Raw genomic sequence first — 18,186 nt, 5'->3', positions numbered from 1 at the left:
GCCAGATAATAGAGTCTAAAATCTATCAGATTATGTCTCTCAAAAACATTATATTTCAGGAAGAAGTATTACACTTCAATGAAATATAACGAAGTCTATTTCTGAAGGAGTAAATTTCATAACATTTTGATCTATATGTAAGGAGATATTCAAATTTTAGTCAGCAAGAGTTATGTTATAGAATGAAGCTAGTCAAGTGGTTACAAAAGATTCAAGAATAAAGTTTTTTTCATGTCAAACTAGGTATCAAATTAAATCTCTTTGAGTCTAGTTTCTAGAGTAATAAAACCATTTGTTTTGAGCTATATTGTACGAGACATCAATATTAGAAGTACCAAAGGTCAGTTTTGTAAAAAATCACTCATTTTCCTATTTGATTTCCTATTATCTCCCCATGAATTGACGTGAATTGAGTTTCCTTTTCTCCAAGAGTCCTAGTTTTTAAGGTAAAATTCTCTTCTAATCAGAGATTTTTGGCCGGTCTTAACCATTTCATGATGTGTAAATTCAAGGTATTGATATCCTACTTCCATGTTGTTTTTAATTTTTTGCATTTTTGTTACTTGGTTCTATATCTTCTACATTGTCATCTCCGAAAAATTGCAGTCACCCCCCAAATGTCATACTTGGTCAAATTTGTTAATTTATTTCAGTTCTATCGTTATAGTCTCCCTTAGTTTTTCAAAAAATAAGGACAAAATTAAATCGTTTGGAAGTATGAGTGTTACATACTCGGCTCCTTCCGATTAAAGTTATTTTTCTCTAGTCTTTTTTCGGTTTATCATCTTTTGTTTTCATCACTTCAGAGCAATGCCTAGACCCACTACCTAAAAATTTTAGGTGGGTGCTTTACATCCAACTCGAGTCAAGTCTTTTATTCTTCACCGAAGAGGTGATTTGCATTTGAACTACTCTTAAAAAATGACTAGTCTCTTTGTTGTGCCCTAAAGTTTGCCCATTTTTCACCTTTAAAATTGAGCAAAGTACGTTTCAAACTATGACCATTTTGACTAGTGTATGGAGCTTTGTCGTACGGCTTAAGTGATTTTCTAACTTTATATTGTGTTTTGTCCTAGTTGGATCTCTTTATCCTTTTTAACCCTAGCTTGAGGGGGAGAAGTAGAAGAAAAAGTACAAGAAAGAGGTATTTTATTCCAAATATTGTGGTAATTTTTATATGACCAAAATATATAAGGAAGGAAGAGAACAAAAGATGAAGATTTTGCATCTCTAAAACAAATTTTCAACAAAAGACAATTGAAGAGCAAAAATCTTCTTCCTTGCAAGTTGAAGTTATAAACTCCACCTTGATGTGGAGTGTTGAATATCGGGTTCGGGATGTCAAACACCTAGTCAATACTACCCAAAAGACCGATCTGTTAGGTAGCGGAAAGCCCAAGTACTTAACCCAGACCACAAACTCTAACTCCCACCTTTCCCGTTCCCGTTCCCGTTCCCGTTCTCGTTTCCTACCGCTGCACTCCGGGATTCGAATGCGGGACGTTGTGCCCAGCTCTGATACCATGTCAAACGCCTAGCCAATACTACCCAAAAGACCGATTTGTTAGGTAGCGGAAGCCAAGTACTTAACCCAGACCACAAACTCTAACACAAGAGAGTCTTACATGAATCTCACAGAAAAATGTCTCTTAGAGCAGTAATTAATATGGTAGGATCTTAAAGGAGTCTCTTGGGAGGATGTCTTGCATAAGTGTTTTAGTTATTTCAGTTTTTTATTAATATTTCATTGTTTAATTATGTTTGAACTTATCTTTAAGTGTTAGACTTTGGTTGTAACTGGGATATGGGTAGTTTTGTTGTAATTGGATTCTACTTGTTTCCTATATTATAAATAGAGACTCATTATACTCAAATTACAACAAATTAGTGGAACTTTTCTCTTTTCGAGAAATTCATTGGAGATAAGGTAGTAGAGGAAGAAAACCTAGCTATCCCTTATGCTCCCAATGTGATCACCACCACCATCCTCTCAGATAATGAGGCGGAAATAATGAACTTTGCCTCCAATCTAGCCCTAAAGCAGCTATTTGATTGCCCCTATAGTAGGAAGAGAAGAAATCCCTCAACTTCTAATTTTCCAGACTTTGTTGATCAATATAAAAGGCGATGTGATGACCTTTTGAAGTATATGGACAAGCATGGCTGAAAATATAGTGGTTAAGTTTTTTTACATCTACATGGTATGAAATGTATGCATTTTTATTTTCTATTTTTAAGTTATCAATATAATAAAAGTTATATTTGTTCAATGCTATATTCTTCTGAGTTAATTTTGATGATGTCATGAAGAGGAGAAATATACCTAGGCAGGAAAAATGAGCAAAAAACAGATAAGAAGTAAACCATGAAACTCAAAAAGATAGCAAAAGAAGAAAACTCAATAAAATACTAAATATAAATCTTGAAAGAAGTCCCTTAACTAATAATGAACTGCGGAGCTAAATTCTAAATTTAAGGGGAGCAAACTCGAGGGATTTTGAACATTTATACATCATTAGAATATTTCCAAATGATGAGTTTTTATTTCTCGAAAAAAGTGTTTGCCCTCATAAAAACGTGTAGATCGTTGGAAGGATCCATTGAGTAATGTTAATGAGAAAACATTGAAGGACTACTAGTGAAATTTAAATGAGAAATGTGCTTACAAAAATTACTTGGAAATAAATGACCAACTTAAATCATCTTAACTGGCATGTAAAAGTGTTGAACTCTAGGGTTTAATTCATAGATAATTTGGTTTGAGAAGAAGAAGAAGAAAGAAAGAAAAATAAAGAAAGAAGAAGAGAAGAGAAAATGTGAAGGAAAAAGCAAGGGCACGAGTTGAGGAGAGAAACTTTAGGGGTTAAGAGAGAGCTCGTTAATGATCTCCTCCCCCTCACTTTCTTATTTATATAAGTGCGGCATGAATGCCCCAATACATAAACACTTAAACTAGGAAGCCAAGACTTTTAATTTTCCATGTTCCTCAAGTGGTAATAATCACCCAAGAACCTTTGCTTGGGAAATATTCACCATATGCTCTAGTTATAGAATCTACAAAAGAGATTTCATCTTTCTTTAAGCTAAGTGTAATTCAATTTATACTATCTTAATATCTCCTAAAGAGATTATCTTCCAAGTAGATTCTAGCTCTAGTGAGGTTTTCCTTATAGAATTAAGGCTTCAAAAAACTTTTCAAAGAAAGTAAAAATACAAAAGAAAAGTAGAAATCTACACCTTCTTTTGGAGAGATAGTTGCTCCTAGAAAGATCCCAAGCTTCCAATCACTTAAACACAATTGATGAAGTATGTGGATCTTTGAAGGAACTAAGAATGCCAATATATGTAAAGAAATTTGAAAGATTTTGACAAAAATGACCTTTTTTTTGTAAAGGGTAGAATACAAGAATTTGCACACAAAAATGTTTGGTTCAAACTTTGGTTTGTGAATAAATTCTTAGGGACGAATTTGAGGCCTATTTATAAGTTTTGTGGCAAAACTAGACTTTTTATTGTTGTGTAAAAAGTTGTAGAGGAGTTTGAACGATCATAATTTCATTAATCGAACAATCACCCCCAAATGGCTATATTTTTTAGTTCCTATGGCCTCACAATCAATCAAACCATTGATCAACACAATTTTCAAGCTTTGCAACAGTAGAATGATCAATCATGCTTTATGGCATTGATGGATCATATTTCATAAACTTGCATAGAAGGATTCTTGATGATCAATAGTGCCTACAAAAGTTGATAGATCATGCTTTATATGTTTTGTCTTACAACATTCTATCTGATTGATCATGCATTATAAACCTATCTATTAGAATATTATATGATCGATCATGCCTAGAGGTTGATTGATCATGCTTTAAACTAAAGGTTTACTACATAATAGAAGATCAATCATACGACTAAATGGATGATCTATCATGCCATACCATTAATCTCTAAGAATTAAATAACTCAAATTCAAGTGAATGAAAGACTCTAAAACATTTTATTAAACTTGAGAATTATTACATTTCATATGCTACAAAATATACTTTTATCTAAGAATTGAAATCTTGTTGGATATCCTCTTACAAAGGTAGAGTTCTTGAGATTTTTCTATTTAGCTTAGACTAGGTTTTCAATTCTTCATTCTTCCTCAAGGGGCTTTGTTATGGTCCTGGGTTAAGTACCTATGTCTTCCGCTCCTGACCGGCCGGTCTTTGGGTAGTATTGGCTAAGTGCTTAACATTTGGTTTCCGAGCTAGCGCTATGTCGCGGGTTCGATTCCTGTGTGCTACAAGTGGCGCGTGGAGGTATGTAGCCCTGGGCAGAGGGGGCGATCTAGCGAAGGGGCGACCTGAGTGTGTTCCTGCACCTTAGGGCCGTCGCTAGAGTGGGCCGTCTCCAGTGTAGGCCATCGTGGGCGTCGGCCTCGCGACGGTGGGTGTGATGTTATGGTCTTGGGTTAAGTACCTATGTCTTCTGCTCCTGACAAGCCAGTCTTTTGGGTAGGTGTTTAACATGCTTCTTCAAGGTTTTGTATTTACTCCATTTGGCTTGACAACTTTGTGTTAGGTTTGTCGGTTCTTTCTCCCAGACCTAGTAGTTGTATGACATAAAGGAAATACATTTGGAATGATATATATTAAAAATTATTAGCTTAAGTATTGTTATCATTAAAATCTTGGAATGAGTCCACCTCAGTCAACACAAACCAGAGATGCTAAATGACACACTTTAGAAAAGTTGTGGAAAAATATTTTGAGCTTCTATCCAGCCATATGTATCCAACATTTGTAAATTATCTACCATTGTATTTAATGGGTGAAATATTTTTGAGTATTTTTTATTTTTCATCATATTTTAATTGGTTATGGAAGTCATGTAGGAAGAGACTAATCTTTATTTGTGCTTATATTGTGACATCGACCTACTGAAAGACACTCTGTATAGGTATAAGTATATGAAACTAAAAGAATTTGGTCTCGCCTTGTGTAGGCAAGACCTTCACTTCAATTCATTGAGAAAGTCATTGTGCTTGAGGATGAGTTACTAAAAATCCCTTTGCCTGACTCTCGGATTGTGTAGATTAGTGACTGTTGAAAATCCCTTTGTGGCTTTAAATTCATCATAATCTAATGAGCTGCAAAAATTCCCTTATAAGTCTAGACTTGTATGGCCAAATTTACTACCGAAATCCCATGTGTTTACACTTCTTTGGGTTTCTCTCCAAACTATACGTGCATCAAGCCTAAAATATATGACTTCCACTGAATGTTCATTATATTACTCAAAAAGTCCAAAGCATCATCTTAAGCACTTAAAAGTCAATGTGCTTCAACTCCCACTAAGACTAATTAACCTCCACTTCGACTTATTGAAAATCTTTTGGAAGAAAACAGGAGTCCGTGACTTGTCTTTTTGTTCATATTTATCATTGATGTCAATACTACTGTCTAGTTTCAGATTTTCAGTAGAAGACAACGCCAAGTGCCAGAAATCTTCCACACGTCTTTGCACTCTTTGACTCTTTGAAAGGTTTTTCTCTCCCACTCTACAAAAAACGACGAGTTCAGTGTATTCTTCTTTTATAGAAACCACGGAAAAACGCGTTGCTCACCTTGGCAAAAATGAATCTTCTTGCCCTCCCGCGTCTCAGGTTGCTGCTGCTAGCGGTTGCTTTGGCTCCTTGCGTGATGAAAGTGGTCGATGCCCGTCAGTTTCCCTCCCGTGGGATCAATTTAATTGAAGGATTTCCGTCAGATGCATTGCCCCCGACGACGATAGTGGGTGAAAGTAAGAGGCTGGAGCATCGAGCACCGCCTGCCCCCAAACCAAATTCAAACCCGCGAGGACTGGCACCAGATCCGCCGCCACCACCTACTCCATCGTGTGTGAACCTCAGCCAAGGAATACGATCAAGTCGACCTCGATGTCGAGCTGATCATGGGTAAGGAGTTAAAAGGGTTCATCATCATCATCACAATAATATTGTACTTGTTTTCCTTGTAATAGATTATTTCTTGCAACTCTTAGATTGTGTTTTCATGGACTATCTTATATGAAGGCCTAATTTCACGTGGGCTCGGTTCATCTCAGCGAATCTTCTTCTTATCCAACTTTACCATTTATCACTTTTCCACAAACAGGCCACAATGTCAATTAATGTGTAAATATACCTCGATGATCAAGCATCAGGAACATCTTGTCACCATAATCATTTAGCGAGTTCTAACAAGTGTTTAATTACAAAAATGGATCAGCAAGTTGAACTGTGTTCTAACTATATCCAATCTAAGCTTGGCATTAAACCCAAATCCAATTGATCCGGATCTGTTTTTAGCAGGCTTGAGCATGACCAACCTTATCTGAGAGGGGTTCGAATTTAAAATAGACTCAGTAAAAATTTATTTGGATAGGATATAAACACCGGGGATCCAACCCAGACTAACCTGATTCTAGGTCTAATGTAGATGTTATGATTCGACTATTATGATTTGACTAGTACACGTAGTTCGTTATGTTATGGTTCTTGAGGCAATACTAGGTTCCACCCATGTGTTTCATTCCACCCATCTAGTCGAGTTGGCATCGCTTGATCAATGCATATTACTATTTCTGGTCATTTTTGAAGTCATTCGTTTGATGTAGTGAACGAGTTGCAGTAGAGTCTTTCTATTTCAAGTTATTTGATTGGTCATCTAGCCGATATGTCAAACATGTAGCAATAGAGGCTCTTTGTGCTCCAGTTATTTGGCTAGTTATCCAATTGAGATGCTAAACAAGTTCAGCAAAGAGTTTTCTCTCAAGTCATGCAACCTTCTTGCAATCCATGGATCAATGTTTTGTGGTTCTTCTTCTCTTCTTAACATCATTCACGTCACTTGTCTAGTCGATATGGCCTATTACTTATAATAGAGGAATTTTTTTCTCAAGTTGGACAGTGAACTTGCTATCATACCGTTGACCTGATTGCTCAAGATACTTTTTGTTGAAGAAGTTTGAGTGGTATTTTATATAATTATGAGAGTGAGTGGCATAAGTTGTAATTGCTAATTATTTTAAGTGTTCTTTTTTATTCTTATGTATTAGTGCAATCCATGACCCCGCCTATACAAATAAGAAAGAGAAGCGGAGGAGCTCATTAACGAGCTCTCTCTTAACCCCTAAAATTTCTCTCCTCAACTTGGCACCTTGTTTTCTCCTTCTCTTCTTCCTTCTTTCTTCTTCTCTCTTCTTCTTCTTCTCAAACCAAGTTATCCATGGATTAAACACTAGAATTTAACATGGTATCAAAGCTGGAATTGTAGGCTTTAATGTATAGTTGATCAAGTTATGAAAGTTTAGTGGAAAGGAAACTCAATTCTGTCTTCAAGTAACAAAGGGTTCGGCTAGTTTTGAAGAGGAGCAAAGACTGATGTCAATTCAACAAGTTATCTCCTTAATTAGATAAGTTACATCTTATGTTTCACAGTATGAGGGATTCGATTCAATTTTGTGATAGTCACAAACTTGGTTTTACTCAAACCTAAGTATCCCTTAAATTTTTTTTTCTTCATATTGAATGGTTGAAATTACGTTTTTTTTATTCAATTGCATGAGTTTTCTTCATTCCTTATTTTTTTATTTAATTTTTATGAAAAAAATCCATCCTTTGAAATTCGAAAAATCCTCTAGAAGCTCTCCTTAAGTTTTGGTTTGTTGAAGGAGTGGGTGCTCAATTAAGTTGTTAAAACCCTAAGTTAAGGTTTGAAAAATATTTTTTGACAGTAATCCCTAGTTCTAGTTTGTTTTTTATTGCTTTCTTACCAGAACCTAGTTCATTTTTTCCCTTTTCGAATCACCATTGGTTATCGATTGATTAGAATTCAGGTTTAGAATCTCTCCTACAAAAGAAAAAGGGGTCATGCTCGTGTGTTCTATTGGTTGGCTCCCTTGCTTGTTACTTATTGAATTTGATCACTTGCCATTACATAGTTTTGCATTCCATAGCTTCAAATATTTGTTAATTTTGATCAAGTCTTGTCCTCTCCACTTCTAAGTTAACCTAAGGTGTTGGTTTTCTATAAAATTATATTTTTTTATAATGTCTGAATTATCAAATGTTTTTTCTTCCTCTACGCTCAATCAGGAGGGATGATCGATCATTCCTTTACTCAATTAAGTTTTCTCATCAACAAAATCAATGTGGGAGTCAACCTACGATCAACATGAATCTATTCCTATATGTCCTAGTCTCTTATACCATAACCAAGATTCATCGATTTTTTTACCCATACAGATGGCACTAGTTGACGTAAATTGACAATGTTAGCTACCTACAGATTTATGTTTTTATGTCCCTCTAGAACTAGTTCATCATTCTCATTCTTTACTAAGTATTTGTCCTTTTCAAATGAAACCTTATTTCCTTTATCACATAAATGACTAATGCTAAATAAATCATGCAACACTGACACCTCATGTGAGGAATGAGGGAGAACTTCTTATTTTTCTTTGTGTTGTTCTTCCTACTTTCCACTTGGGTGTGGATTTGAGAGATAGAAGTTTGACTTGTTGTTCTACATCTAAGCTCTTGTTCTCAAAAGCAAGTCTAATCACATGATAACTTGTCTATCAATCTACTTTGTTTTGAGGCATTAGGTATGTGGCTTTCATTTGCCTCCTTCAAGACAATAAATTTTTCCTTGAGCTTAGCTTTCTCATGTTGTTGAGGATTGTATTTTTCTTTATACTTCTTTAGACAATTAATGGATTTTTCCAAAAGTAATTCAAGTTCATACTCATAGAGTCACTTACCTATTCAGAAGTTATAGACTCGTTATCATTGTCATTAAAATCAATGAGTTCTACATCACTTTCATCTTCTTCTGAGTGGATAGACTCTTCCTCCTTTGCATCCCAAGCTGAGATCAAAAATTTCTTCTTATAGTTCTTTGGATCTTTGCTTGAGGATGCGGTTCTTTCTTCTAATTTAGGACATTTGTTCGTTCTATGTGCTACCGCACTCAAAAAAATTTACATCAGTTTTTTTTTGAAATTTATCATTTTGAGTTTAGTATTGGCCTTTTTCTAAAGTTTATCTTCTTCTAGATAGACTTTTTCAAGATGTCTAGCGATGAAAGTTACTTCATCTGAGGTTCCTTCACTAAGACTACTATCAGCACATGTTTTGGCCTTAAGAACAATGTTCTTCTTCGTAGGTAGCTCTTCCTCTACATATTTTGGTTCCATCTCATATGTGAGAATGAATCATAGTTGCTCTTTCGAGCTTATAGTTCTAAAGATAACATTCTCACGAATGGTTGTCTTTCGCATGTCTCATGACCTTGGGAGTGCCTTGAGAATTTTATCATTCTATCTATATAAGGAAATCTCTTCTCCTAAGATATTCAACTCATTTATTATATGAGTGAACCTTGACTTCATCTCAACAATTAACTCACCCGGTTTCATTTTAAATTCATCATATTGGGCTATCAAAAGACTGATTCTAGAGTCTTGTACTATTGTGGTTCCTTCTTGTGTGACCTCAAGTTTTTCCCAAATTTCTTTAGTAGTTTTACATGTGGAGACCCTATTGAATCGTTCGGTTCTAAGGTACATAACAAGAGGTTTATGACCTTGGAGTTTGTTTTGAATAGCTCCTTGTCTTCCCTAGGTAGCTCTCTAAATTTCTCTGCAAACAAAATGCCATTTTCAAGCTTTTTGGGCCCAAAGGGGTCATTCTTGTTTATACGCCAAATGTCTCAATCCATAGATTGAAGGAAGAACTTCATCCTTACTTTCCAATATCCATAATTTGTTCTATTAAATAAAGGTGGATGGTTAACAAATTGCCCTTGGGGAAGGAGAAATTTATCTTGAGATTTCATTTATCATTTTCAAAATCAAGGAGATTTTATGTGCAATTAAGTTCTTGGCCTGCTCCAATACCAATTGTTGGCCCAGGTGACATTTCAAGAAGGGAGGTGAATTGAGATATTCAAATTAAAAACAACGTGTATGTGTAATTGAAATATCATACATAAAAGTAATTATACATAAATAGCAACATGCACACACCACAAGGACAAAAACGATTTTTTTGTTTTCAATGTTCACCTAGTGGTAGTCACCGCCCACAAACCAATGGTTAAGAAAATTCCATTATTACACTCTAATATATGCAAAATCATAAAAGAGATTTCTGCTCTTTTTGGCCACATGTAGCTCACTACATGATTTTTACACAAGCCAATCTACCCAAGAGATTGCTACTATATTCTAGCTCTAGCTAGGCCTTTCTATCTAGATTAATAGGTTTTTGAAAAATATTTCACTATATCATAAAAGAAAACAAAAAAATTACACCCTTACTTAGACGGATACTTCTCCTTGAGAGATTCAAGCTGCCACCTCCTTTGCAGCATGTTGTGGTTAGATGAAGGAGTCTATACTATGATGAATGCAAGGATGAGTGAGAGAAAATGAAGGATTTCCTAGGTATGTGGCTCTCTCTCTTTCTCGCTACAATACTTTGATCAATCATTCCAACAAAATTCTGCTTGTCTAGACAGCAATGATCGATTAATCCATGTGGGATGATCGATCATGAGTTATCCGCCGCCGCCACCTCCTCTATTATAAGTCTGGGCATATCAATTGGATTCCCAATCAAATAACTTAAACTAGAAAAGAGTTTATTGCAACTCATTCACTACATCAAACGAATGACTTCAAAAATGACTTGAAATAATTACACACATCGATCAAATGATGGCAACTAGACTAGACGACATTATCGCAAACAAAAATGCAGAGATGTGATGTTAGTTTGTTGTAGATTCAACCCCTTGCCCACCTTCCCTCAGCTCCCTCTCTCTATGTGCAAGCCTCTCTTTTATAAATTCTTGCAAAACCTCGAATTTGGTCCCAACAATCTGCACTAGAATGTCATTCTTTGCATGTAAAGATTTAAACTCCACATCAATGCCTCTAATTTTTTTGGTTACATGTTCTATAAGAGTGAGTCATGCTGAATATTTATATCAAACACTTGGAATGCATATCAAAAGAAGTGCTTCGCAATGCAGCACTCTTTTGTGTTGCTGCCCAATGAAAGATAGAAGATGGGAGATAATAGTTCTGATTTACTGGAACTCACCATTCTTTAGCAAATAGTTTGTGCTCTCGTCGGTTGCCAGTAGGGTTTTAATTGAAACTCTTTGTGCTGCCATCTAGGGTTTTCAAGGAAAAACCTGCTCTCCGTGACCAAAAAGATTTGATTCATTCTCTTTTTTTTTCTTCGATTTCAAACTCCCACGAACATATCCATGGTTTGAGATTTCGTTTGCTCTAAAATCAAATGATGTAGAGATAACTCAACCACTTTAAGACGTCCAGGGTCTTGTATGTTTTACACATAGAACTAGTTTTTGTGGATAAGATAGTTTGTTTGCTTCATGTTAGACTCATGATTCTATTTCTAATATTTTGGAAAAATTATAATTTTGGCTTCCCTTGTTCAAAGTCCCAAGTTATAAGCAAAATTCACAAGAAACCCTTTGTGCTAATAAAAATAACATGAATTCAAATTAAAAAGCTAGTGAATAAAATAAACGCTACAAACTAAAATTATTTTAGAAGTATGAAGCTGAACTCGAGAGTTATATTAAAAACCTAATTAAATTAAATAAATTTATGATAAAATCAAAGTAACGGTATAATTATTGTTAAAATTAATATAATTAAATCATTGAAATAAAAAAAATTATAAATTTGGTGTGAAAACAAGACAATAAAAGCTAAAACTGAAATGTATGTAATGAAATCATAACATCTACATTAGACCTAGAATCATGTTAGCTTGGGTTGGATCCCTTGTGTTTATATCTGATCCAATTAAATTTTTAACTAGTCGATTTAAAATTCGAACCCCTCTCAGATAAGGTGGATCATGCTCAAGCATGTTAAAAACAGATCTAGATCAGTTGAATTTGGGTTTAATACCAAGATTAGATTTGATATAGTTAGAACACAGTTCAACTAGCTGATCCATTTTTGTACTTAAAAAGACTTGTTAGAACTGTGTTTAAGTGTTAGAGTTTGGTTGTAATTGGGACAAGGGTAGTTTAATTGTAATTGGACTCTACTACTCTCCTCTATTATAAATTGGGGTTGTACTCTGATTACAACAAGTCAATGAAGTATTTCTTTTTTCATAAATTCAACGAAAACCAGCACTCATCTGACAGATTTTCTCCTTGAAAATGGGATTAGTGTCTCCATATTGAGTTGGATTCAGTCTGGATTTGGATGTCTCTAGTTGATGCTTTACACTTCTATCTACTCGGAGTGTATCGGGCTTACATTTTTGGATTGATATTGAATCACTCTATCTGGCTTACAATCTGTCACGGTGATAGATACTAAATCATAGTATCTAGTTTACAATTGAGTCTAATAATCCCACTACATCTGAAAATCAAAGTATCGGTAGCTTTGGAGTCAACTACATCCGAGTCTATGAAGTGTATCTCCAAAGTCTGAATCCGAACCTAGGCCTTGATGATGACTGTACAGCAACATACTAAAGAATTTAAAAAATCCTCCTCTGCCCCTAGCTAGTAGTCCTTGGCTAGTACAATACAGCCATATTGATATCTTGACTCGGTTTAGCTCAGTATCTTGACTCAGATCACTCGGTATCTTGACTTGGCTTGACTCACTCATTATCTGCTATTGTGTTTCATTACCCTCGTTGTCACATATTGGGTCCTTTTAATCGAGACATTGGTGTTGAAGAAGAAAATCCTTGGATTGATTACCTTAGATTTACTCACTGACTATTGTCAATTTGCACTACGATAGCTATTAAGAACACTAGAGACCATAAGACTTTTTGCCTAAGAATTTGCACTACTTCAAAAGATTAAGCGTTTGATGGCATATATGAACAACCAGGCCACTTCCAACAAGATTTTCCCTATTATTGTTACTTCTATAACAGGTATGGTTCCAACTACTTCTCCATCCTAGATCAATGATTTTGGAACCTCTGAGCACTTGACAGGTAATGGTACCCTCCTGAGTTCTATATCTCCTTGTTTATCTAACGGGTTTGTTTCTATAGCAGATGGATCCCGAATCAAGGTAAGTGGAGTGGGGTCCACATTTTCTACACCTAATCTTCATTTAAAAGATATAATATTTGTTCCTGAGTTTCCATTAAACCTTTTATCCATCGGAAATCTCACAAAAAAATTAATTATTCGTTCTTTTTCTCCCACTTATTGTGTTCTTCATGATCTAAAAACAAAGCAAGTTATTGGTGGAGGCTATGAAAGAGAGGGGTTCTAATATCTTCATTCACCAACACTAACAGCCCCTAGTAGGGCTCAACATACTGCTCTTAAGTTACACAATAGGTTAGAACATCCATCCCTTCAGTGTCTCAAATAGATAATTCCCACATTACAATTCATTTCCAGTCTCAACTGTGAAGATTGTCAAGTGAGTAAACAACAGTGGAGTACTTATTCTCCTCTTGGTGAAACCAAAGGTATTGCCCCATTTTCTTTAGTTCATACTAATATATGGGGCCCTATGAACATCACAAATATTTCCTGTTCAAAGTATTTCATTACATATGTGGATGATTTCTCTCGGGCTACACGATTGTTCTTATTAAAAGAGAGATCAGAAGTCTTTCCTTTTTTAATTTTTTTTTGTGCCATGGTGTGTACTCATTTTAAAACCACCTTAAAGATTCTTTTATCCGATAATGCCAAGGAATATCTGTCTATAGACTTTTGATCCTTTTGCCAAGAAAAAAAATCATTCACCAAACATTTTGTGTCTACACACCACAACAAATTGGTGTGGCTGAAAGGAAAAATAGACACCTTCTTGAGGTTGCCCAAGCTCTACCACATCATATGCATGTGCCTCATTTCTACTAGCCCCATTCTATCCTCACTATCTATTACCTTATTAACAGGTTACCTTCTTTAGTACTTGATAACCAAACACCATATTCTCATATTTTTTCCTAGTGATAAGCTATTCTCTCTTCCTTTAAGAGTTTTTGGTTGTACTTGTTTTGTTCATAATACTTTCCCTCATTCTACTAAATTGGACCCCAAGGCAATTAAATGTATTTTTTTGGGTACTCTCATACTAAGAAAGGATATGTATGTTACAAGCCATCTCGTCAGAAACTGTTTGTTCTTCGTGATGTCACATTCATTGAGAAACCAGCCCTTTTATCCATCCACCTGTGCCCCACCTGGTCTTTCTGTAACCAATGAGTTTCATAAACCTATTGTGTTGATTGATGACTCAGCAACTCATGGCCGAATTGATGTACCTACTCCACCCCCTGAAGCATTGGTAAACCCTATACCTATGCAGTCTCCACATTGCTCTACGGGTAAGTTCTCCATCACCTCCCCCTATTTTTGGCCTTCCATTTGATACATGGCCCATTGCACTTTAGAAATAACCTATGGCCTTCACCCAACCATCTATATCTCACCCCATTGCTCATTTTTTATCCACCCATCAATTGTCACCATCTTGTTGTTAGTTTATTGCGTCTATTTCTTCAATTGATATTCCTCAGTCTTATCAAGAGACCCTATAGAATCCGGGATGGAAAGCAACCATGGACGAAGAGATGACAACCATTTACAAGAATCAAACGTGATACCTTGTTTCCCTACCATCTGGAAAAAAGCTGGTGGGTTGTAAATTGGTCTTCACTGTCAAATAGAATACGGATGGCACAACGGCCCGCCTTGTGGCTAGAGGATATACCCATTGTTATGAGATTGATTATGAGGAAACTTTATCTCCAGTTGCCAAGCACAACTCCTTGCATCTCTTATTATCTCTTGCCATTACTTCTTGATGACCTGTCTTTCAGCTAGTTGTAAAGAATGTCTTCCTCAAAAGATCTTTTCCTTCAAAAGGGTCAAAGGAATTTGTTATGATTTTGAGCGAAAATGATATCTAATGGATATCAAAATGAGTTAAATTAGTCGAAATATATTTTGGAAACCATCCATATCCAGCCTTAAAGAGGAAAAGTAATCCAAATATGGAAAAGTTATTGGCTTACAAAAACTCAATGGTAATTTTGCATAGACCTCCTAATTTTGGATTGTTGATTTTAGCCCATTGGCCTCAGTGAAGCTATTATTCACAAAGTAACGAGTCCATGCGACTGGGGGATCAATTCTCTTATGCAATGATTAAGATCGATGAAAAAGGATATCCCTTGAGATATTTAGAGTATGTTCATGCATTCTATTTTGTGAACGAGAAAATAAAACACACTTAGTTCATTCAAATTGAATGCAAGGTAGTGAAATCTAAAGTTCCTAGTTGGTTCTCCCACTAGTGGAAACCATTTAGTCTAGCTGTGAAAATTCTTCCAAAATGCATTAAAAAGCTACAAGAGCCATTGGTTGAGTATCATCTTGGTCTTAACCAAAAAGACCACAAGATATTTTTGAGGGAGAATCTACCCTCCACTTTTTTTGCTGAGTTTGATCTTCCTTGGAAGTGGAATTGGGAGTTTAAGGCTGAGTTTGATGATTTAAACATCTCGATCTTGAAAAGAAATTTAAAGGTAATGTGGTGGGATAAGTTAGACCCCAAAAACAAAGTTGCTAAAATAAAAAGCAAGAATCGAACATTGTAAGAAAATGAGTGAAAGGGCTAATTCTTGGAATAAAATCCAAGATTTCAAAAATGTTAAAAGTTACTTACAAAAGGAATACCGTCAAAGAGATGAGTTAGACATATTACTCATGTTCTTAGACTATTAAATAATCAACTATTTGATGTTCCTAAGGTGTTGTCAAATACTTCTACCAATAGGATTACTAAAGAAGAAGATGAACCTAATAATTCTAGCAAATTTTGTCAACCAAATGAAGCATGTACTATTTGGGACTTTTGAGATTATTTTATAGTGGCCCTTGTGCAAGTCTACAAAGCAGTTGTGAAGTGTAAGAAGAAAATCGATAATTGATAATACTTTTCGAACAACTCTGTATCAAAATATGCCACCAAATATGCAGTTGTCATGCATCAACACCTACATCAATGATGCATCTATATTTGCATCAAACATGTTGTCGCTCTTTGTCATGGCCTATGTATGTTGAAGAAGAGCAAATCAAAACCATTTCACGTTTAAAATATTTTGGCTGATCCAATGGAACCATGACACATGTAAGGTCTAGAAATAGAATGATTTTAAAACCGGACTCTTCTCACCTATAAATTAGGCTCCCTTTGACTTGGATGACCATTGAAGAAGAAGAAGAAGAAGAAAGAAATGAAGAAGAAGAGAAGAAAGAGAAAGAAGAAAATGTAGAAGTACAAGGAGGAGTAGAACATGAAAAGGAAAGTCAGGAAGATGTTGGTGAAAGAGAAAAATGTTTGAGGGATGATTTAGAGTCTAAGAATGAGAAAATGGGTGAAGGTGAAGAGATGACCGGAGGATATATTCATCGCTTTGAGGAGTTTCCAAGTCCCACACCTCATGCATCACCTACTGAGGAACATGACATTTGAAAAATCCACGGAAAATTGGTAGGAAGATCAAAGGAAGTTATAGCAGTGGAGACACCTAGTCTTGAAGTAGATAAAGCAAAGGTGTTCGAACATGAGCAACACAATGAGGACAAATTAATTGAAGAAATAGGGGCGTGTGGAAAATGTTGAAGAGCAGGTTTGAGAGAGTCTTACATAGATCTCGCAGAATGAAGTCTCACATAGCAGTAATTAATATGACAAGATCTAACAAGACTCTCATGGGAGGATGTCTCATAGAAGTGTTTAAGTTAAAAGGTATCTTAGTTATTTCACTCTTCTATTTAAGTTTAGTTGTTTAATTATGTTAGGAGGTATCTTTAATTTTTAGAATTTGGGTGTAATGAGGACAAGGGTAGTTTAATTGTAATTGGATTCTACTTATTTCATCTATTATAAATAGAGGCTCATTATACTCACATTACAAATAGTCAATGAAGTTTATCTTTTATAGAATTTAAGCATGATATTAGAGTGTGTTCAATGAATTGAATCAATCAAGCCACAAAGATAATGTGATCCTTTTCTAATCTATCATCTCTAGTAGTTTAAGTTTGTATTCTACCTTTTTTCTTCCTTCGCGTTCCTAGTACCTGTTGTTGCCTTGGTATTAGCACATTCATACATAAGTTTTCATATTGCAAATTATATATCAATTTTTTAACCATTTTATGGCATCAAGAAAAAAACTTTATATGGATAAATATATGTCAAAACAAATATTTTTAAGTCTATTTTCATATCTATTAAACCAATTATCAATGTGAATTTTCTAGAGGGAGATATCAATATCAAAAAAGTCAATGGTCATACCAGCCAAAGAAGAAAGAGTACTCAGTTTGGCCAGATAATAGAGTCTAAAATCTATCAGATTATGTCTCTCAAAAGTATTATATTTCATGAAGAAGTATTATACTTCAATGAAATATATCGAAGACTAATTTCTGAAGGAGTAAATTTTATAACATTCTGATCTATATGTAAGGAGATATTCTAATTGTAGTCAGCAAGAGTTATGTTATAGAATGAAGCTAGTCAAGCGGTCACAAAAGATTCAAGAATAAAGTTTTTTCATGTCAAACTAGGTATTAAATTAAATCTCTTTGAGTCTAGTTTCTTGAGTAATAAAAACATTTGTTTTAAGCTATATTGTACGAGATATCAATATTAGAAATACTAAAGGTCAGTTTTGTAAAAAATCACTCATTTTCCTTTTTTTTCCTATTATCTCCCCATGAACTGACGTGAATTGAGTTTCCTTTTCTCCAAGAGTCCTAGTTTTTAAGGTGAATTTCTCTTCTATTCAGAGACTTTTGGTCAATCTTAACCATTTCATGATGTGTAAATTCAAGGTATTGATATCCTACTTCCATGTTGTTTTTAATTTTTTGCATTTTTGTTACTTGGTTTTGTATCTTCTATATTGTCATCTCCGAAAAATTGTAGTCACCACCCACCCCCCCCCCAAATGTCATACTTGGTCAAATTTGTTAAGTTATTTCAGTTCTATCGTTATAGTCTCCCTTAGTTTTTCAAAAAATAAGGACAAAATCTAAATTCATTTGGAAGTATGAGTATTACATATCCGGCTCCTTCCAATTAAAG

This window comes from Aristolochia californica, unplaced genomic scaffold (assembly GCF_029961685.1).
Source record: "Aristolochia californica isolate CCGP_79_NKW_82.1479 unplaced genomic scaffold, dmAriCali1.0.hap1 SCAF_11, whole genome shotgun sequence".
Taxonomy (NCBI): domain Eukaryota; kingdom Viridiplantae; phylum Streptophyta; class Magnoliopsida; order Piperales; family Aristolochiaceae; genus Aristolochia; species Aristolochia californica.
This window is presented reverse-complemented; position numbering follows the sequence as displayed.